Source organism: Macaca mulatta, chromosome 17 (genome assembly GCF_049350105.2).
Source record: "Macaca mulatta isolate MMU2019108-1 chromosome 17, T2T-MMU8v2.0, whole genome shotgun sequence".
Lineage (NCBI taxonomy): Eukaryota > Metazoa > Chordata > Mammalia > Primates > Cercopithecidae > Macaca > Macaca mulatta.
This window is the reverse complement of record NC_133422.1, coordinates 9,606,773-9,630,142: the sequence shown is the minus strand read 5'-3', so window position 1 is coordinate 9,630,142 and position 23,370 is coordinate 9,606,773. Positions and strand designations below refer to the sequence as shown.

The 23,370-nt window shown below is 44.8% G+C and overlaps 2 long non-coding RNA genes across 4 annotated transcripts in view; both read left to right on the top strand.

Moving 5' to 3' along the window:
- LOC106994204 (uncharacterized) overlaps positions 1 to 22,926 on the top strand; it is a 35,741-nt gene extending 12,815 nt beyond the window's left edge. For 2 of the 3 annotated variants that reach the window (XR_013407840.1, XR_013407841.1), the window contains 4 exons: positions 15,076 to 15,224; positions 15,344 to 15,549; positions 18,681 to 18,721; positions 20,683 to 22,926. This is a non-coding gene — a long non-coding RNA (uncharacterized LOC106994204). Of the gene's footprint in view, positions 1 to 15,075; positions 15,225 to 15,343; positions 15,550 to 18,680; positions 18,722 to 18,816; positions 18,884 to 20,682 lie in introns of all 3 variants that reach the window. The other variant, XR_013407842.1, reaches the window with a different exon arrangement.
- Positions 123 to 4,669, top strand: LOC144336226 (uncharacterized). The gene is made up of 2 exons (XR_013407843.1): positions 123 to 390; positions 716 to 4,669. It is a non-coding gene; the product is annotated as an uncharacterized LOC144336226 (long non-coding RNA).
- Positions 22,927 to 23,370: the final 444 nt, after the last annotated feature.

Genomic DNA, 23,370 nt, shown 5'->3' with positions numbered 1-23,370 from the left:
ATATGCCCATTTATCCAACGATTCTTAGTCTACTCTTTATCCAAGAGCTACATCCCTACATCACATTATTTCAATCATACCATGCAAGGCCTTCATAGAACTTGATGGCAGTGTTATCTTTATTTGTTTATTTATTTTTTTGGAGACAGAGTTTCGCTCTCATTGCCCAGGCTGGAGTGCAGGGGCACGATCTCGGCTCACTGCGAACTCCGCCTCCTGGGCTCAAGTGATTCTCCTGCCTCAGACTCCCAAGTAGTTGGGATTACAGGCACCTGCCACCACGCCCAGCTAATTTTTTTGTATTTTTAGTAGAGACGGGGTTTCACCATGTTGGCCAGGCTGGTCTCGAACTCCTGACCTCAGGTGATCCGCCAGCCTCAGCCTCCCAAAGTGCTGGGATTACAGACATGAGGCACTGCATCTGGCCAATGTTATCCTTATTTTTTAAATTTTTATTATTATTATTTTTAAGACGGAATCTCCCTTGTTCGCCCAAGCTGGAGTGCAGTGGCATGATCTCGGCTCACTGCAAGCTCCGTCTCCTGGGTTCACGCCATTCTCCTGCCTCAGCCTCCCAAGTAGCTGGGACTACAGGCGCCCACCATCACACCTGGCTAATTTTTTTGTATTTTTAATAGAGACAGGGTTTCACCGTGTTAGCCTGGATGGTCTCGATCTCCTGACCTCGTGATCCTCCCACCTCGGCCTCCCAAAGTGCTGGGATTACAGTTGTGAGCCACCACGCCCGGCCTATCCTTATTTTTAAAGTATTATTTTTGTTTTTCAGAAATGGGGTCTCTGTTACCCAGGCTGGAGTAGAGTGGTCCAATCGTGGCTCACTGCAGCCGCGCACTCCTGGGGTCAAGCGATTCTCCCACCTCAGCTTCCTGAGTCCCAGCCTTTAGCTGGGACTAAAGGCGTGTGCACCATGCCCAGCTAATTTTTTTATTTTCAGTAGAGATGCAGTCTCACTATGTAGCCCAGGCTGGTCTCAAACTCCTAGGCTCAAGTGATCCTCCCGTCCCTGCCTCCCAAAGTGCTAGAATTGCCTTTGATCAAGCGATGACGTAAAAGATAACCAGCTGGAAAATGCCCCTCATTTCTTCATGCATCTTACATATGCATCTCGGAAGCCATGGATGCTACTTTAACAAACACAGCACTTAAGTGGCCTAATTTGGGGTCAGGAATAACTCCAGATTTTTATCCTATTTCTATCTGCTTTGTTCTCTTCAGTGCATTGGTGCCTTCTCTTACTCACACACGCACACACATACACACATACAGCCTTGGCCCAGATTCACACGGCTGGGAGGCCTGGCCCTACTGCTTGATTCTGACCCTGGCCTGGGACTGCCTTGGGGTTTTTGTTTTTTCTAGTAATTGCCACTCCACATATTGCCCCTACTCCTGGACACCTACCTCCTACAACCTGAACCCACATCATCTTGACCCCACTTCCCAAGGGATGGAGATTAAACAGTTCCTGAGTGGTAGAAACCATCAGACATAATTATACTGATCCCATAATTGCAAAAGATTTTCAGAGCAAATTTCTCAGAAAGTTTATCTTCATGAATTGCTTTGACCTATGACCCACCGTAGCTATTTTTGGCTTATGTGTTCATGAGTGCATTGCAGAGACAGATAGGGTATCCACACCAAACAGGAAAACAAACATTAAAATTGGGGCTTTGTGTTGTCTGACCCACAGCTGCAAGAATGAATGCCCGGATTTGAAGCAATGGAACAGGTAGAACTTAGCCTTGCCAGATGGGGTAGGCGCATGAGCCACAAATGCAAATTTGGTCCCTGGTCTCAGTTCCCCAGAACTGCTATGGGGATCCCCAAGACGAGCTCCCAAGTAAAAAGTAAGAACTGTAGCTGTAAATATTTGAGAACTGTCTCCAAGATCATAGACAAGAGTGAAAGCCAGAAACGAACGTTATTGCACAGCTTGTGCTTGACTCAGGAACAAATGCTGAGCCAGTTCGAACTCTGCACCCACCTACAGATAGGCTTGTGCTGGTAAGCTGGAGTGCGTCGATGCAAAGCTCGCTGCTTCTGATCTGAACTCTTCTCACTGTTCCTCATTACTTTAAGCAAATGACGATGTGAGTAGCACTCAAGAAAACATTTGATTCATTGGAGGTAGAATGAGACATTCTGCAGTGAAGAAATAGACCTTCTTCCTGTCACCCAAGGTCCTACACATTCTTATCGGGAGGAGAGACAGCAAAAAAGGACAAGAAACTAAAGAGAATCAAATTCAGCAATGATTTATAGGAAGGGGAGCCATATGTCCCAGTGATGCCTATGGCCTGAGTGTAGCTGTTAACGGTGCCTCTTTTCACTCTTTGATTGATTGATTGATTAAGGCAGGGTCTTGCTCTGTTGCCCAGGCTGGTGTGATCTCGGCTCACTGTAGCTTCTGCTTTCTGGGTTCAAGCAGTTCTTCTGTCTCAGCCTCCTCAGCAGCTGGGATCACAGGTGCCGGCCACCACACTTGGCTAACCTCTGTATTTTTAGTAGAGATGGGGTTTTACCATGTTGGCCAGGCTGGTCTCAAACCCTTGACCTTAAGTGATCCACCGCCTTGGCCTCCCAGAGTGCTGGGATTACAGGCTTGAGCCACCGCACCCGTCCTCACTCTTTATTGATACTTACTGTATTTGTTTGCTAGGACTGTCGTAACAAAGTACCTCCAACTGGGTGACTGAAACACAGACATTTACCGTCTCCCAGTACTGGAGGCGAGAAGACTGAGCCCCAGGTGTCTGTAGGACTGGTTTCTCTGAGGGCCAAGAGGGACTCCAGGCCTCTCTCCACTGCCTGGTGGCTGGCTGGCCATCTTGGCTTTCCTCGGCTTGCAGACACATCACCCCAGTCTCCGATTTCATGTTCACGTGGCATTCTCCCTGGGTGTGTCTGAGTCCAAATCTCCTCTTTTTTTATAAGGACATCAGTCATCTTGGATTAGGGCCCATCCTATTCCAGCATAACCTCATTTTAACCAACTACATCAGCAACGACCCTATTTCCAAATAAGGTCACATTCTGAGGTCCTGGGGGTAGGACTTCTTCAACGTATGACTTTTGGGAGGACATAATTCAACCCGTAATAACCACTATGTGGCAAACCCACGTGGATGTTGAGAGACATAGGAGACACCCAGGACACGGCTGAGGCAGGGCAATGGAACTATGAATGAAGCTCCATGCGAGCGTGAAGGAGAGGCTCAGAGAAGCGGCGTTTGAGTACTAGCTTGAGAGGCACCACCTTCACATTGTATCCTAGTGAAGCTGCAGGGGATTTTTGTATCTAAGACTTAGTTTCTGAGAATACATTTTCAAAGTCATGTGCCCACCTAGAGTGCAAAACTGCGTAGTTGTTGTTAAAACCAATACACTGTGAAGCACAAACAGGTTAGAACCAGAAACAGAAACACTGCGTTAGGGGCCGAATTGTGCTCCTGAGATTCCCATGCTGAAGTCCATCCCCTAGTCCCTCAAAATGTAACCATTTTTGGAGACAGGGTCTTTTAAGTTAAAATATAGTGTGGGTCCTAATGGAGACAGGGTCTTTTAAGTTAAAATATAGGGTGGGTCCTAATGGAATATGATGGTGTCTTTTTTTTTTTTTTTTTTTGAGGTGAATTCTCACTCTGTTGCCAGGCTGGAGTGTGGTGGCACAATCTTGGCTTGCTGCAACCTCCACCTCCCGGGTTCAAGTGATCCTCCTGCCTCAGCTTCCCAAGTAGATGGGACTACAGGGTTGTGCCACCATGCCCAGTTAATTTTTGTATTTTTAGTAGAGAAGGGATTTCACCATGTTGGCCAGGATGGTCTCAATCTCTTGACCTCGTGATCCACCCGCCTCAGACTCTCAAAGTGCTGGGATTACAGGCATGAGACATCGTGCCCTGCCAATTGTATCTTTATAAGAAAAGGGGATAAGGACACACTGGGAAAAAAGAGAACCCAGGGCTACACATGCACAGAGGAAAGGCCGTGTGAGGAAGGGGGAAGACGGCCTTCCGCACGCCAAGGAGAGAGGTGGCAGAAGAAGCCACACCTGCCAACACCTTCGTGCTGGACTTCCAGCCTCCAGAACTGTGAGAAAATAAAACCCTGCTGTTTAGGCCACCCAGGTGGCGGGACTTTGCCGTGGTAACCGAATACATGCTGTGATTAGTTCAGAATCCTCGTGCACTTTTTGTTTGTTTCTTGTTTGTTATTAGTCTTGTTTTGCTTGTTAATGTTTAACTTCAAAATCTTACATGAACACATCCACTTTCTGCCCAAACCTCCTCTTCTCTCCCATGTTGCCACTGTTTCAGTTTGGAGTGTGCAAGCATACGCATATACAGGATTCTTTTTAAAATTAATGGGATGGTACTGGGCATAGTATTCTACAACTTTTCTTTTTTTCTGAGTAATGTACCTCTGAGGTCTTTCTATATTTTAACATTTTCTTTACTGATGTACTTTTAAATTGTTTCCAGTGTTTGCTATTAAAGTCTATTTTTTAAAAATAGCTCCTTAGGAATGGTTGACGGTTTAAATAGTCCAGTTTCTTTAAACTTGCGTGGGGAATAGAATGGTTATTTTGAATAAACTGCATGCCTCAGAAAATTGAAAAAATAAAGTCCTCAGTTTCTTAAGAATTCAGCAAAGTCGTATTCCTTAATTTTATGGTTTCAATTTTTAAAAACTTCAATAAAACAGTGTAACATTTTCCAACACATAGAACTTACACCCAAACCTAAATGTGTTTCTGACTTTTTAGTGCTTAATTCCCTGAAACGTGGATTGAATGTGGCCTGCAAGGCTTGGTGGGACTCTGCGTTTATTTATTTATTGATCTATTTATTTTACTTTTAGGATAGAGTCTCACTCTGTGGCCCAGGCTGGAGTGCAGTGGTGCGATCTCGGCTCTCTGCAACCTCTGCCTCCTGGGTTCAAGAGATTCTCCTGCCTCAACCTCCCAACTAGCTCGGATTACAGGCGCCTGCCACCATGCCTGGCTAATTTTTTTGCTTTTTTTTTTTTTTTTTTTTTTTTCAGTAGAGACGGGGTTTTGCTATGTTGGCCAGGCTGGTCTCTGACTCCTGACCTCAGGTCATCCACCCACCTCAGCCTCCCAAAGTGCTGAGATTACAGGCATGAGCCACCGCGCCTGGCCAACTCTTCATTTTTAGTCTTTAGCTAGAATACTTAGAATGTACAAGGCCTGGTGGCTATTTGCATTTTATTGTAATCTAGTATGAGTCTGAATTGTTTTGAATTAAAATCAACCCTTGGGCTAAGAAAGGCTGATATAATTTATTTCAGGCTTTCAGTGACATACCAGATGTGACAGCCCCTTGGATTTGCCTTTACCTGTGAGAGATTTGACTCTAAGTGTTTTACAATACTTTGGGTGCATACAATTGTTTTAATCTACTCCCAAAGGATTTTTACTTCATCTGTAAAATCTTGGTCTCTTTATCTTGGTCTCCCAAGATTATAGACAAGAGTGAAAGCCAGGAATAAATGTCACTGCACAACTTGTTCGTGACTCAGGAACAAATGCTGGGCTAGTTCAAAATATGCCCTTACAGATACACTTGTGCTGGTAAGCTTGAGTGCGTCATTGCAGAGCTCACTGCTGTTGTCACGATTGCTTAGTCAATTATTACTCAGACGTTTTACCCATCCAATTTAGCAGGGAGTAACTTTTATTTGAAGTCAAAAGCAAAGGCAAACAGAATAATCTGATAGGATGTGTGCTGAATTTGAAAATCTAGGAATTTTATTTAAAAATCAATTTGAGACAAATAGCATACAAAATGTCCTGATGCAAGTTGATATTATTAATAAGTACCTAGTGGATTATAGTTAGAATATACAACCTTAACTAAAAATAGTAATAATTTGGCCGGGCGCGGTGGCTCACGCCTGTAATCCCAGCACTTTGAGAGGCCAAGGAGGGTGGGTCACGAGGTCAGAAGATGGAGACCATCCTCACTAACATGGTGAGACCCCGTCTCTATTAAAAATACAAAAAAAAAATTAGCCAGGCATGGTGGCGGCACCCGTAGTCCCAGCTACTTGGGAGGCCGAGGTAGGAGAATGACGTGAATCCAGGAGGCGGAGCTTGCAGTGAGCTGAGATCGTTACACTGCACTCCAACCTGGGTGACAAAAAAAAAAAAAAAAAAGTAAAGATAATTCTTTCAAATACTTATGGCATCAATTAAAATATGAACTTTGTGGTTCTGTGCACAAAAAGCAGTAAAAAGCTTTTATTTTAAATCGTCATCAACACTCCCATCCCAAAGCTTCATCAGTTTCTCCACAGATGATGAGTTCGCTAAGAAGCTGCAGTTGAGGAGAGTCAAGTTAGGTTTCTGAAAATGTTAACCAGTAGTAGTAATAACAGTAGCAGTATTATTGATAGCAATAACAGGATAGTAATAACAGTAGCAGTATTATTGATAGCAATAACAGGATAGTAATAACAGTAGCAGTATTATTGATAGCAATAACAGGATAGTAATAACAGTAGCAGTATTATTGATAGCAATAACAGGATAGTAATAACAGTAGTAGTATTGATAGCAATAACAGGATAGTAATAACAGTAGCAGTATTATTGATAGCAATAACAGGATAGTAATAACAGTAGTATTATTGATAGCAATAACAGGATAGTAATAACAGTAGCAGTATTATTGATAGCAATAACAGGATAGTAATAACAGTAGCAGTATTATTGATAGCAATAACAGGATAGTAATAACAGTAGCAGTATTATTGATAGCAATAACAGGATAGTAATAACAGTAGTAGTATTGATAGTAACAACAGGAGTACTGATTATCGAATTTAATGAATGAAACATCTGCAATTAAAATTGTACAGAATTTTTGGTGTTTCCAGGGATTTGAACTTAGAGAAAGCCTCCATAGAAGTTCCCATCAAGGAGATTCTCTTCTCTCCTCTTAGCAGGTCAAGTGCCCTTGCGGGCAAGAGCAAGGAAGAGAACACCCTTCTCCATTTTATATTCAGCTAGGAGCAAGCAACAGAAGGTAGGGCAGCTCTGCATGGTGCCCTCCCTGGTCCGTTGTTGGGATCACTTTTTGCAACCCTGAACTTGGTTCTGAAATTCTATCCCAGGTCCAGTACAGCACGAAGCCACCTGACCCTTCTCTCTTAGAGACGCCGGAGCTGGTTATTGCCAAAGTGCGGTGTCTGGTGGCTCCTGGCATCAGGAAGGGAGGCAGAATGGAAAGGCTTTGGTGTCTGACTGGCATGGGCTCAGCTATTGGCTCCCACACTCACTAGCTGCGGGATCTGGGGAAATTATCTAAGCTCTTTAAACCCTAGTGTCCTCAACTGAAAATAGTATCAATGCTACGCGCACGGTAGGACAACTGTGGTGGTTAAAGGGACACACACCATGTGTTCCATGCAGGGTCCTCCTCTTTCCGTGGATGAGTAACCACAAAACCTCTGCTTGGATCACGCACACTTGGATCAGCCCAGTCCAGACCAGAGGAGATAAGCTGCGAACACCTTGATCCTCAAACCTTGATCATCAGGAAGCATCCTGTGATAGACAGGGTGCCTGTGATAAGTGGCATCCTGTGATAGGCGGGCACAAGCATCCTGTGATAGATGAGCTGTCGGCTGCTGGGGCCAGGCGAGGGTGGCGATCGCTGCGCTGGAACAAAACAACAAAGCTGTCATGTTGTCTGCTCTGTTTAGATTTATAATAAAGCAGTAGCACTGGTACTGATATTCTTATGAGTGTGACATTTATTTTAAAAATTAGTGAAAATGGCTGGGTGCAGTGGCTCATGCCTGTTATCCCAGCACTCTGGGAGGTTGAAGTGGACAGATCGCTTAAGTCCAGGAGTTCAAAACCAGCCTGGGCAACACGGGGAAAACCCGTCTCTACAAAAACTACAAAAATCAGCTGGGCGTGGTGGAACATGCCTAACACACTCCCAGCTACTCGGGAGGCTGAGGTGGGAGGATCGCTTGAGCCTGGGAGACAGAGGTTGCCATGAGCCGATATTATGCTGGTACACTCCAGCCTGGGTGACAGTGGGAGACCCTGTCTCAAAAAAAAAAAATTAGTGAACACAAATATTCAATACCTTACACATCAGATAAATTATAAACATGTTACAAACAGCAATAAAAACATTTATAATTGTTATATTTTATCAAACACTAAATTATTAAAGACTAATTAAAAATGAGATACTCAAAAAATAAGCAAAATCCACATAAAATGAAGAACACTTAATAAAATATAATTGAAAATATAATTTGATATATTTTTTAACGTTCATCTGAAAAAAATAAATTTATGTTAAATAATAGAGTGACTCAGTGGTGTCATTGTTGAATGGTGAACATATTTTTATTGAAAATGTTGCAACCGTTGAGAAAACTCTTTCGCACCTTTCACTAGTTAGCGACATTGTGAGGAAGTAACTTTACGTGTCTCCTTAGACTCCCGCTTCAAGGAATCTCATCTGCTTGATAACTCTGAAGGATTCTTTTTAAATAATTTCTTGGGTTTTTTTTGGTGAGGGAGGGTGCAGTGGTCAGCAGGTCAGCAACAGAAACGTTTTGATGGCAAGTGGTGGCTTTGTTTCCAAAAAAGAATCTCAGTTTTATTTTCACTCTTTTCCTTTTTTCACATATAGATACAGATTCCTTGGCAGTTTCCTATCCATTTCAGTAATAGTCCGCTTAGATCCTATTTGCTAGCAGCATTTTTGATCAGAGTAATAAATAGTCTTGCCACAGAAATTTTCCTCCTCTTGCACCTACCAAAGGAATATAACTTTGTTCTGTTTGAAAATTCATGCCGGCCGGGCGCCGTGGCTGACACCTGTAATCCCAGCACTGTGGGAGGCCAAGGTTGGTGGATAGCCTGAGGCCAGGAGTTCGAGACCAGCCAGGCCAACATGGCAAAACCCTGTCTCTACTAAAAATACAAAAATTAGTGGGGCATGGTGGTGGGTGCCTGTAATACCAGCTACTTGGGAGGCTGAGGCAGGAGAATCACTTGAACCCAGGAGGCAGAGGTTGCAGTGAGCCAAGCACTCCACCATTGCACTCCAGCCTGGGCAACAGAGTAAGACTCCTCAAAAAAAAAAAAAAAAAGGAAAGAAAAGAAAAGAAAATTAATGCAGCATGAAATTCTCTGAGTTCACCTTAAGACATAACATGATCTCAATTCCAGGTCATTTAAATATTTCAAAAAAAGTTTCACCCACAGAACATTTACAGTTCAGCACTCAAAATTAGAACTCTGACTGACATAATGGTAGTTATCTTGATGCTATTTGTACTCATCATTCAAAAGCCATTCCTTGAGTATACATTATCTGCCAGGTCTTGGGCTAGTCATTAATGAGAACTAGAGAACATGACAGATGTTTTTATTCCTGTCCTTGGAATCTTTCTAATGTGAGACACAGTAAACAATTAAACGAATAAATGATTGCAAATGATCATTTGTAACCGGAGAGAAATAGCTGAGTGCTAAAAAGCAAATGTCTTTCTGAGGAGGTGATATTTAGGCTGAGTCATAAGTGATTAGAAAAAAGATAACGACAACGAAGCAATTAGAGAAAAATGTTTCCAAGTCGGGGAAGGAGTGAGTGCAAAGGCCCCAGGGCAGGGAAGAGCTGTGTGTAGTCCGAGCTGGGGCCGTGTGACTGGTGCAGAGCAAAAGAGCAGGAGACGGTCATGGGATGAGGCTGTGAGGTTAAGAGGAGCCAGAATAGGCGGAAGTTTGTTGGCCTTTATCCTCAGGGCAATGGAACATCAGCGAAAGGATTTCAGTAGGGAAGTGACATAATCTGCCTCTCAAAGAACACTTTGTGGAAAATTGTGGGAGGTGGCAAAAGAGGAAACAGGGAGACCCGTGAGGGGGCTGCTGCCGTTGGCCACATGAGAGGGGACTGTGGCTTTGACCCAGATGGTTGTGGTGGAGATAAAGAGAGATGGGCTTGTACCAGATATAGTTTGAAATACAGACAACAGAACTTGCCACTGGGTTAGACAGAGGTTAGATAGAGGAGAATAGACATGTGAGTCCGGGATGGGATGCAGTAATTACGGGCGCTAGTACCCAAGTGAATGGCAGTGCCTCTTGCAGAGACAAGAAGGTATGGGGAGGATGAGACTTGGACTGAGTGAAGGGCTTCAAAGGTCCTGTTTTCATGTCTGAATTGGAGATGTCTCTAGGACATCTAGGTGGAAATGCTGATCACTGAAACTACTTAAAGGGAGCACATAGACAGACACCAGAAGAGAGCCCAGGACCAAACCTTGATGCTGCCCAGCAGCTAGGGAGCAAGGGGAGGAGAAGCCCGCAGAGGAGAATGACGGAGGTCAGGAAGTAGGTGCAAAACCAAGAGAGTGCAGGACCTTAGAGGCCAAGAGCGATGCCCAGACGCTCAAGAAAGGATAAGGTTTCAAGAGGAGTGGACGAGTATGTCCAACAGAGCAACTTAAAGACCAAAACACCCCTTGAAGTTGGCGATCTGGAGGCTCTTGGTGATCTAGTCCCGCACAGCTTCAGTGGGGAGGGAGGTGCACAGGGTGGATGGATGCCATGCAGGAGCATGCTGGTGAGAGTGCACACAACTTTTGCAGACAGCTCTTTGGAGAGGTTTTCCTTTTTGCCAAGCAAAGGGGTGCAGAACAGAGTCCCACACTGCTCTGGACAATCCCTTTTCCCAATTAACCACTTTCAACCCCTCAGCCTAGACACCTTTCCCAAACGGCAGAAGCCTCTCCCAGCGCCTCCACCCCTGACCTTTCTCCTAATGGTCTGGTTGGGAAGGAGAAGGAACCACTTGCTTTCGGCCTCCATGTGGACACCTGTTCATCCCACTGCCCAGGATTCATCTCCTCTCCTTCTGCTAATAAGCCCCAAGCTCTGCCCTACTTGATTTTTGACTCTGGCTAGCTCAAATTAAGTTTCTATCACTTTCATGCAAGAGACCCTAAAAACTTCACCCTTTTCTCTCAAAAGGCTTAAGGCCAGCTTTTCTTGGCTTTCTCACTTAGCCAACAATGAGGTAGGACATGAGAAATGCTAAGAAATGCCAAAGAGTAGAAAATGAAGGAGAACTTGTAGGAACACAATCATTCTCACAATGTTTTGTTTTCTCAAATTTTATTTTGTTAAACTAACCGCATTATGGGAAATTGCCAGTGGGGGAATATTGACTTTTCAAAGCAGAGTAGTGCTTTAGAAAGACATTATGTGGCTTTGATTGAAATCGCAGGATAGCTTTATTTTGTACATGCCCACTATCATGGCCTGGGGAGGGAGGAAGATGTGTAATAAATGTGAGGAAAGGAATAAAGGGAATTTTATTAAGGGTGGGATGCTAGGACATGAAGATTCTAGCCCTTACATAACTGCAGAAGTGTAGAAATTGGGTATCAGGAACAAAAATAAATAACATAAGACGCAGCAAATTTAATGGATTTGAATATCACCAGCCAGTTAGACTCTCCTTTGCAGACCAACATATTTTCCCTATTTGCAGCAAAGCTTCAAAGCCTCAGGCTGGCATCAGGCCATCAGAATATTCAAACTTCAGTGAGGACATTTCCTGGAATCCAGCACCTCACTCACATCCCTCTTTCCCCTTATCTTCCCCTACCCTGTCGCCAAAACCCAAACATGATGGGAAAGAAGAAGAGTGCTTCCTTTTCGCTCATATGCTTGCTATGCCTCCCAACAATACAATATATTCCTCAACTTGCCCCAAGTCCCACGTCCCATCACATCCAGGCAGTTCCAAGCCGTGGGAGACCGGGCAGACACAAGAGAATGCATGCTCTTTTCTCTCAAAGCCTTCATGGGAAATTCCCAGAATTCTGCAGCATAAAACTGTCTATTTTGTTCCCTCTCTATTTCCGGTGGCTGCACAGTGCCTGGTACGTGGTAGACCTCAGTAGCATTTCTTGAAGGAATAAATGGAGGACTAAGCTAAGCTTTTCCAGAGGAGACGTTCACACGCCAAACACCCCATCTCCATGTCCGGATGCTTCCATTTACCTCTAAATAAATTTATCCTGTTTGTTTTTGTATCTTTCTTCCTTGAAGTGGAAAAAAAGTCAAAATGGTGAAAGGACATTTTTGTCGAATCATGAGGCATGAAGGTAAAAGGACCAGAGTGTGGCAAATCTGTGAAGGTGATGATGACCTTTGATGCCCGACTCCCCTGCCAGGGTCTCATCCGCACTGCCTGCCTCCTGATCACCTCTCCATTTCTCTCTCCTTCCACCTGCCTCTTGCTTCCCCATCCCACTCCCCTGATCTCCAGGGCTCAGCTGTCCATTCAACTGCCTAAAGTGTAGCTCATGAGGACTGAGCCTTCCTAGAATTATTTGGATTTAGTGGAAGTTTCTTGAAGAGCAGCCCACACGAGGGGTAACATTTCCAGAGGGGAGGAGCAGGTGACTTAGGAAGATTTGATTCTCCCACCTCAAATTATCCCAGAGACAGCAATATATTCTAGCCATTCAGAAGGCTCTATCTGGCCACTGATCACGTTGATGAATAAAATTGGGTTAGGACCCAATGGATTCTCATATCACCAGCCAGTTAAACTCTCCTTTGCAGATCAATATCCTTTCCCTATTTGTGGCAAAGCCTCAAAGACTTAGCCTGGCATCAAACCACCAGAATATTGCCAACTTCAATACGGCAAGATTGTCTTCAGTGAGGAACTACCATCCATTCACCCATCTATTTCTTCCATTCATTTGCTAAAGACCAGTGGTGAAAAAGAACTACACGTCAGTTCTCCAGCAGCTTACACAATCAGGGAGACAGAGAGATAGTAACCAACTAACCCAAGAAGTAAAGGAAACACCTGAGATAAAGGGAGGCAGGATATGGGGGTTCATTCCACAGGAACCACAGAAGCTGGGTGGCTTGAGAGGTGTCTTCCAGAGGAAGGAGGAGAAGGAGTTAAGGGTGGAGAAAGGGGAGACGAGATTCCTTGGGGAGACAGCATGACTTATTTGAGGTACAGAAAGCAGGCTGCAGTGGCTGTAGTGCCAATATCCAGGTGGACAGAAAGGCAAAAACCAGACCATTTGGGCTCTTTGGGGCCATATTGAATAATTTTGTCTTAAGCACAATAGAAAGCCATGGGCCGTTTCGAGTGGGAGCAGTGCAGTGATGCTGGTGCACACTGAGATGTTTTAAAGCTATTCACGTATGACTGGGCTTTTCTTCTTTTGCACTCGTAAGTCAGAGCATCTCTTGCTGAGGTGAATTAAAATGGTGCTTTCTTGGAAAGCAAAGACAGAGCCAGGGTCAAGGTTCCACTATCGACATCCACTTCAGAGATCATAGAAATAACCAAAGCTCTGATTTTTAAGAGCAGAGCTTTTAGTGACTCAAAAAGCAGAGCCCTGCAGGGCAACAAAGTTCATTCAAAGGTGAGTAGACAGTGGTCAGCTGGAGTAAACGCAGGGGGAGGGGAGTGGACTAAGAGGAGAAGAACAGAGGCCAGAGGGCCTTCTTGACCTGTGGGAACCACATCGAGAGCAGAGAAGAGCCTGCGTGGAGAGACTGCTCACCCTCTGCCCCCCAGAACATCAGGGTGCCTGTGGGGACCCAGCCAGGCTTCCCCAACCCAGCCACAGACTGCCCCTATCTGGGGGAAAGCATGCGGCTTGTCAGTGGCCTGGGCTGAGGGGCCATCTTCCCAGCTGCCTGCACTTTGCCCATCACTAACCCAGCAGAGGCGACACCCCTTTTTGTTCAGTCCATCCAAACTATCTCCTCAATTAAATGGCTGATGACCTATGTACGTTCCCTTTCCAAAGAGAAAATAATAACGAGGACATACCCAAATGGGCTAGTGATGCTTCAGATGGAAGAGATCCTTCATTTCTGTCTGTGGATAAGACTAACAGAACCCCCTGGGCCGAGATAGTGTTCAGACCCATTCCTGTTATTAATGTAATTCCTTTCCAAGGTCACCCTTGCTGCTGGGTGGAGAGCTAAGTGCCACGCGGCCAGAGCAAAGGCTGTGAGAACAGGCAGGAGGTCATTGCAGTGGCCCAGACAAAAAGTGGCAGTAGCTTGGCTCAGATGGTGGTGGCACTGGAGATGAAGTGAAGAACGGGATTTTAAGATGTTATTGAGATCCACAGATAGGGTTTAATGAAGGAACAGAGGTGGAGAGTCAGATAATTGTATTACTTAGGTCTCCCCTATAATGCTGAATAGCAACTCCAAATTCTCAGTGGCTTACAATAATCATTTATTTCTCTTGTTAATAGTTCTGCAGGTTGACTGGGGCATTTCTGCTTCAGGTCGCAGGTGAGGTTCAGGGCATCCCTTTGTGTCTCTTGTTCTAGGACCTGCAGCAACACAGGGCAAGCTCTCCATGGTTGATAGAAGAAGGGCAAGAGGCCACACCAAAGCACACAGCCCATTCCAAGTCACCGGCAAGACAAAGCCTAAAAAGTGTCTTTGTGTATACATCAGCCACAGGACACCAAATGGCAAAGCCCAAAGACAGTAACAGAGGGAATTAAACTCCACCCCAGGGAAGCCATGCAAGGATGAATTGTGAGCAAATAATGCTTTCTGTCTTAAGAATCAAGGATGGCTCCTGAGTTTCTGGCTTGCACAGCTAGACAGTGGTGTCCTTCGCTGAGAAAGGGAACATCAGAAATGGAGCTGGTTTTGGAGAGATCATGAGCTCAGCCTTAGACATTTGGGTTTAAAATGCCTTTTAATACCAAAGTGGTGGAAGCTATAGAGGAGTCTGGCCTGGAGGTATAGATTTGGGAGTTGTGGCGAAGGCTACCAGTTGTCCCCTACCATTCATTCACTTACCCTTCTTCTTTAGTATTAGAACATGTGATTTTTAACTGACCACTGTATCTCCCTTGAGCTCAGGTGGTCATCTGACTAAATTTTAACCAATGAAATATAAGGAGTGTCATATATGACTTCCAGAAAGGCATCCTTAAAGGAACAGTATGCTCATTCTCCTGCCTTATTCCTTCTTGCTGGCAGAAATGTGATTTTGATGACTGGAGCCCAAGAAGTCGTCTTGGACCATGAAGTAAAAGTCTTATGTTAACAACAGAAGAGCAACAAGACAGAAGACCAGTTCCCTGATCATCATATTGCTGCCATGCTAGCCCTGGCGTGCCTTTGTCTGTGTGAGTGAGAAATACACTTTTATAGTATTTATATTACTGATATTTTGGAGTGTTGAGGAAGGATGTGAATTACTGTGCTCATAGGACAGATTATTATTTTTTCTTTTTTTTTTTTCGAGCCGGAGTCTCACTCTGTCACCCAGGCTGGAGTGCAGTGGCATAATCTCGGCCAATTCTCCTCCAAAGGAATGCAGCTCCTTGCCAGCAATGGAACAAAGCTGGACAGAGAATGACTTTCATGAGTTGAGAGAAGAAGGCTTCAGAAGATCGGTAATAACAAACTTCTCTGAGCTAAAGGAGAATGTTTGAACCTATCGCAAAGAAGGTAAAAACCTTGAAAACAGATTAGATGAATGGCTTACTAGAATAAATCCAAACCACAATGAGATACCATCTCACACCAGTTAGAATGGCGATCATTAAAAAGTCAGGAAACAACAGGTGCTGGAGAGGATGTGGAGAAATAGGAACACTTTTACACTGTTGGTTGGATTGTAAACTAGTTCAACCATTATGGAAAACAGTATGGCGATTCCTCAAGGATCTAGAACTAGATGTACCATACGACCCAGCCATCCCATTACTGGGTATATACCCAAAGGATTATAAATTATGCTGCTATAAAGACACATGCACACGTATGTTTATTGCAGCACTATTCACAATAGCAAAGACTTGGAATCAACCCAAATGTCCATCAGTAACAGATTGGATTAAGAAAATGTGGCACATATACACCATGGAATACTATGCAGCCATCAAAAAGGATGAGTTTGTGTCCTTTGTAGGGACATGGATGCAGCTGGAAACCATCATTCTTAGCAAACTATCACAAGAACAGAAAACCAAACACCGCATGTTCTCACTCATAGGTGGGAACTGAACAATGAGATCACTTGGACTCAGGAAGGGGAACACCACACACAGGGGCCTATCATGGGGAGGGGGGAGGGGGGAGGGATTGCATTGGGAGTTATACCTGATGTAAATGACGAGTTGATGGGTGCAGCACACCAACATGGCACAAGTATACACATGTAACAAACCTGCACGTTATGCACATGTACCCTACAACTTAAAGTATAATAATAATAAATAAATTTAAAAAAAAAAAAAAAAAAGATTTGTCCAGGGACTCCCACTAGAAAAAGACAGAGAGTTAGGACTCAAGACAGGTCTTCCAGGCTCACTTTCCACAGCAGCAGTTTCTACACCTGACACTGATGGTTTTGTTGATAAGCCTCTTTCTTCCCTATTGCTTCCTGACAATGACTTACACTATTCCAAGAGTGCTTACAGTCAAAAGAAACCCAGACTAAGCAAGACTGTATTCAGACTGAAGGACATTCCTTAAAGCCACAGGAAGGTGTTTAAAATCTAGAACCCAGAACAGGGAAGTCTACGGGGTTCCTCACTCTTTGATAGGACAGCTGGAAAGGCCAGGAGAACAGCATTAGTGTGGACCGATGGTTGAGGCCCAATAGCTCCAGCTCCGAAGCTGATATGAGGCCTGCCCCATGCCAGCTTATAGCTCACACTTCAACCAATCAATCACACTTAATGTGATTGTTCTTCAGGGAGACAGTAAAATCTCAGATACGCTTTATTCTGGATGAAATGTTGGGCCACAAGTCTGGAAGACTCTCATCTTGTCACATTTCAGCCGGTGGCTCCATCCTGGGCACTCACCCCCTATCAGCCTTGAGCACTTTGGCAGGAGATCCACAGATATTTAGAGCACTGTACAGGGCTGGCTGTCCCCACAGAGGAGGCCCACATCCATGGTGTCAGCGAATGCAGGCCTTACAGTTCTATGGCTGGGCATGCTGGTGGCTGCAGTTTAATAAGGGGATAGACTTGGCCATTTATAAAATCTGTCTCTAGGATTATGTACATCATTGACTCCTGCCCCGAGTGACGAAAGATGATCCCTGCTCCCCATGGGCTTTCTGCCCAGCAGAGGACAGCAAGCAGGAACGGTTACTGCCTTCTCACATTACTCCTGGTAAATCTGGTAACTCTGGGTGCAAGGAGCTGAGGACAAAGAGCTTTAAGCACTCAGGAATAAGAGAGGTTGCTTCTGGCTGGGCAGGTCGGGGAGGTGGCCAGGGGGCCCCGGGGTGGGTATTGAAAATTATCCTGGGAAAGAGTCCCAGAGGATTCCCCTCGAGCTGCCTAAACAGTCATCTTCACTTCAGCCAAGCCCAGGCAGTGGGGCAGAACCATTTTTCTTCTTTTGCATCCTCCCATAGTCAAAGCCTAAAAATGCAGGTGTCATTCTCAAGTGGCTCTTGCTATGGAGCTGAGGACCCTCAGTAGCAGGAGCTAATGTACCAGAGACATGTGTACCCTCACAGGTGGCAGGTACCAGAGAGAGCCAAACGCTTGTGCCCAAAGACTGCAGTAAGAAACATTGACTGTGACTGTTTCTTCAGAACAAAGTTAACACTGATCGGTCAGGTACCTGAGGTCTTAAATCCATTTAATTAACCCAGACACAGGTTAGATATGAGACATGTGAGGTGTAAAAAGTGTGCTTACTAATTTTAAAGATTCCCTTGAGGAGTCCAGGAGCCTTGGCTAACAGGAATTCCTTCTGAATTGTATGGGAGCCAGCATTTACCTGCAATTCCAGGTCTTCCCCACCAGAGTGCAGCAGTGCACAGTCAGCTCTGGCTTCAGAAATCAATTTGGAATTCATTTATTAATAGAAATCTGTACACCTGTATTTACAAGAAAAAGAAAAGGCATGGGCTGAGGTACATCTACCGTAAAGACAAAATCCAGAAGTATACTACTTTGAGAACCAAAGTTATGTAACCCTTTTGTGCCTCCGTGAATCCGAGCTCGCAGTGGTTTGTGAGAAACAAAGCAGAGCCTCTCGATTTTTCATGCGCATACAAGTCACCTGGACATCTTGTTAAATGCATATTCTGATTTGGGAGGTGAGGGCTGAGAACCTGTGTTTCTAACATGCTCTAGGTGATGCTGCTAGTCTGTGAGCCCTACAGACTTTCAGGAGCGAGTGATCAGAGCACTGTCTTATCCAGGGTCTTCATACATGCTGTTGCCTCCCACAAGGAGGGTCCCCACCTTGTGGCACAGAATAAAAGTTTATTAAGCAATATCAAATGTATATTATGTCCCTTGAGGTGCAGACATGCACTGTCAGAGGAAAGCCCAAGCAGAAGGCAAATCCAGGATTGGCAGAGTCAGGCCAAAATCTTTCTATATTCCCCTTGGGGAAAAAGAGGAGGAAATTGCACTTTTTATGAACAAGTTTAGCCTGGCTTCCTTTTGACTCCACACTCATCATGTACTACATGTAGTATTTAACATAGTTAATGTAATGTTGATCATCAGTAAAGCAGAGGGAGTTTTGGAAGGCTTGACCTTCAGGGTTAACCTATGGTGGTAGGACAATTGTTGGTGACATTGGATCCTTCTCTTCCTCAGGCCTTCAAACCAATGGCTCCTCTGGGGTGACTTCGGTCAAGGTGAGACTGGTTTTGTCCTCTCTGTCTTCAGGTTTGACCAGGGGCTCTTCACGCTGCCCACAGGCTGTATACAGAGTGCTCCGTCTGGCCTCCAGGTTCTACGGCTCTTCCCTCTGCTGTATCCCCTGGACTTTCGTTGGACTCTTCATACCTGGGAACCAGGTGGAGCAGTCTGCATGCAACCTATGGGGTAGCATCAAGAGCATTTGTCTTTGGAGCCAAGAAGCCTGGAGATAAAGGGCAGCCATGCCACCAGGTGGCTAGTATTTTGCAGTTGGTGATGCCCTGTATCGACATCACCTGGGTGCTTGTTTAAGCTGTGGCTTTATGGGGCTCATTGAATTAAGACCCCTGGAAGTGGATTAGCGAGCTCCCCTGCCACCCTTTTTTTTTTTTTTTTTTTTTTGGAGACAGAGTCTCGCTCTGTTGCCCAGGCTGGAGTACAACAGCGCAATCTCAGCTCACTGCAACTTCCCCCTCCCAGGTTCAAGCAATTCTCCTGCCTCAGCCTCCCAAGTAGCTGGGATTAAAGGCGCCCACCACAATGCCTGGCTAACTTTTTGTATTTTTAGTAGAGACAGGGTTTTGCCATGTTGGCCAGGCTGGCCTCGAACTCCTGCCCTTAGGTGATCCACCCGCCTTGACCTCCCAAAGTGCTGGGATTACAGACATGAGCCACTGCACCCAGCCTAGAGAGCCCTTTTGCACACTGAATTTTGAGACTTACTTCTCAGCAGGAAGCCAGGGATGCCTTTGGGAGAGCATGAATGGTAAAGAGGTATCTGCCTGTGGCTCTGGAAGTGATGGGCGACTTTCCCATGAGCCAGGAACCCCGGAGCCCTTGGATTTTTGCCCCGGTGGCGAGAATACCTGCTCTGTAAGGATCCACTGAGTCCCAGCTGAGGGGCTAGTTTCTTTCCCTGGTGGGGTGAAGGGAGGAGCTTTTCCTCCTTAAAATACCTGTTTCATTGGTGCTGCTGCCTTTCCTGGACCTTGAAGGTGAGGCAAGAGATAATGGTCTTAAACATGCTACATACCTTGAAAATACGGAGGACTCTGCACAAATAGCACCCTGTAAACCAAAAATAAAATTTAACCCTTCCGCCCCCTCCCCCCTCCGCCCGGCAACTGACTTAATGGACCTCACCTCTCAGCCAAGGGGATTCCACAGTAAACCTGAAAAACTAGTTTGGGGCCATGATAGGAAGGGGGGCAGTGGTTAGATACGCTTCATTATACTCTCCTGCCTTTGGAATTCAGGAACAACTGACCAGCATTAAATTAAAACAGAGATCTTAAGATTAACAAAACAGACTCTTGGTAGCAATAAGATACCAAATTCCAACCCGACTCTAGCATAACATCACATGACAGATAGCAGGCCCTGAAAGAAATCAAAGTATTTTCCCTCTCAATATATTTCTTTGACATATTTTGAAAGAGCAGTGCGAAGCTGTCTCTTGGGGAAATTTACGTTCTTCCTTTTCCAGGTCTTTTTCTGATGCTGGAGAGATTAGCTGAGAGTCTAGCACCTTTGAAAAGTCTGAGTAGGAAACATTTGCCATCTATTGCCTCTAAGGGCAGCTACCTATAGGACTTTACAGAATAAGAACTTTGGTCTCCACAACCCTTTATCTTAACCCAGACACTCCTTTCTATTGATTCCAGGTCTTTAGATAATAACTTAATTCTCTCGACCAATTGCCAATCAGGAAATCTTTGAATCTACCTATGACTTACAAGCCCATGCTCCAAGTTGTCCTGTCTTTCCAGACGGAACCAATGTACACGTTACATGTATTGATTGTTGTCTGCCTGTAACTTCTCTTTCCCTAAAGTGTAGGAAATCAAGCTGGAACCCAACCACCCTGGGCACATGTTCTTAGGACCTCCTGGAGCTGTGTCATGGGTCATGGTCCTCACATTTGGCTCAGAATAATTCTCTTCAAATTGTTTTACAGAGTTTGGCTTTTTCATCAACAATTTGAACCAGCAAGAAAGTGTGGAAAATAGCGCTGATGAGAAAAACCCAGTTTTCTAGGCTAGAGGCGTGGGTCTGCCCAACTGCTGAGAGGCTTCTCCAACATGGCTCACCATTCCTAGAAGTGGTGTGTGGCGGAGCTTGTGCAGAATATCATATCAGGACATACCTGCACCAGTTAGTCTAGGCCAGATCTTTTGACTATGGGAGAGACTGGGTCTGCGGACCCGCGCGTAAGATGTTTTCCACGCTGTTGGTAAATCAGTGGCCTTTTTCCCCCTGAGTGAATGAATTTGGGAATAGTACCCGAATCAGAAAAGTTTCTGAGGATTTCTCCTGGAATTCCAAGGGTCTGTAAATCCTGTGGCTGGCTGGGAGCCTACGTTGATGATCTTTAATGCAGAAGAGGATGTATTTGAGCATCTGGCCTGGAAATTGACTAAATCTGTCTATAGCATAATTGGTTCAGAAAGAGCTGGAAGACAAATCGAGAATGGTGGGCGTAAATAGAAGAAAAGGTGGCAGAAGGGGAGCCAGATGGATGAGCTGAGACACAAAACACACACAAACAAAGGCTGCTTGGGATGCCAGCAGAGCACATTTGCATCTGGGGTACAGAACAGGATGGTCACAAGGGAGCCTCCTTGGCCTGGAGATGTCAAGACCCAACATCCAGCTCCCAGGACAGAGCCTATCCCTAAACAGCAAGAACCCAACCACCTTCCACATGGGGCAATCTCTGAGCACACTGGGATGGGTGGTCCAAATTGGCTTTCTTAGTGAATTCAGAACACAAAAAATTCATTGAAAAATCAGTGGATTTCTTAGAGAATTTAGGCTCACGACTGATGCAGAGGTCTGATCAGAGACAGATTAGGGAAAGATGATTTCTTCGTTACTATATATAATTTTTCCTTTTGCACGGTGCCATTCCAAGGCAGCCGAAATATATTCCGTTTGCAATTCTTACAGGGTGTTTAGAGTAGTAGCTTGCATGTGGTGGGCCCTCAATACTATGTGTGGTGATAGAGAGATTTCCTTATTTGATCAAGCCTTGCTGCAGCCAGGAGGGAATCAATAGTTAAAAATGTCTGCTGCTGAATTGCTTCTCATGCTCATTTGCCGGCGGTGAGGGAGGGTGTTGTCAAGCAGCCTTAACTTCTATCTGCACCCAACAGATACCTATAATTAAAAAATAATAAATTTTGCATTTACTTACAAACACTGAAGCAATTTTCAGAGTATCAAAAAGAGCATGGGAGAGACCATCGCAGTGAGAGGTGACATTGAGCCAGGTGCATTGAACAGCACAACCATAAATAATTACATTGCCCTTTTCAGAACTGCGACGCGTGACCTACCCAATTAAGCCTCCCAGAGTCTCATTCTGATGGCCCATAGTTCACGACATCCTTCCCACATTTGTCATAACAGCTTTGTTTTCTGCATCTGCTTTCTTTCACAGTTTGCACCCCGTGCAGTCAAATTTCATGCTTCCAAAATGAAAAATAAAACTGCCAGTTCTCGTCTCTTTGGGGGAAATTAGTCTTCTTTCTCCCATAAATTATAAGCATGCTTCAGCTGTAAACAGAGCATTAGCAACTCTGGAAGTACATTAACTTCCGTTATTGGCAAGTCCTGAGGTTACTGAGATTTGCTGATTTTGACTTAGGGAGGGGAAGGCAGGTAGCTGCAGAGTGGGTGGGAGGTGTGGATTATTTACCATTTCAGTAGAAGGAAGGACGTTCTCATCCGTGCAACCCCAGTTTATGCTGCTTGTCACAGCACAAGTATGAAAAGCATCCCTTTCCCTCTAAAAGTGTCCCAGTTTGGATGACAAATTATATGGTCACTCTGATTAAAATGCAAATAAAATATGGAGCAAAAGCTTGTTTTGTGAGTGAAGCCAGACACAAAAGGCCACATGTTGTGTGATCTCATTTATTTGAAATGTCCAGAATAAGCAAATCCATAGAGGGAGAAAGTGGATTAGTAGTTGCCAGGGGCTGGGGGTTCCTGGGGGAAATGGGAAAGGATTTCTAATGGGTATGAGATTTCTTTATGGGGTGAGAAAAATGTTCTAAAATTGATTGTGGTGATGGCTGCATGACTCTGTGAATATGCTAAAAACCATTGAATTGTACCTGTTAAATAGGTAAATTGGATGGCACATAGATTATAAGTCAATAAAGTTGTTCTATTGAAACAAAAGTTAAAAGAAAAATGTTAAACTACATAAATCCCAGAAAGGGAAAACAAACAAATGAAAAGCTTGCATTCTGTCTTTCTGCTCATGAGCATTCTGCCCTCTCAGGGCTGGTCCCTCTGAAAGAGCTGATTCATTTGAAGGATGTGGTGGCACATGCAGGGATCTGGAGGGCCAGCCTCTTACACACAACTGTATTTTTATGATCTTGTTGGAGCAAGAAAGGGAGCATGAGTTTCCCACAGTCGTTGCTGAACATCAAGGTGTGTGCGTTGGCCTTTAAATGGCAGGGGAGCTGGTCAGGGGACCAGCAGGAGCATCAGGTATATAAAGGGCCCAGCAATGACAGCTTGGCTGGAAGGAAGAAGACAGAGGATTCTGATAGGGACTCACCCTTGCCCAGTCATGCCCACTGCCAGTGAGTTCCCATTTAGGGAGAAGAAGGGAGGAGTTACAGGATGA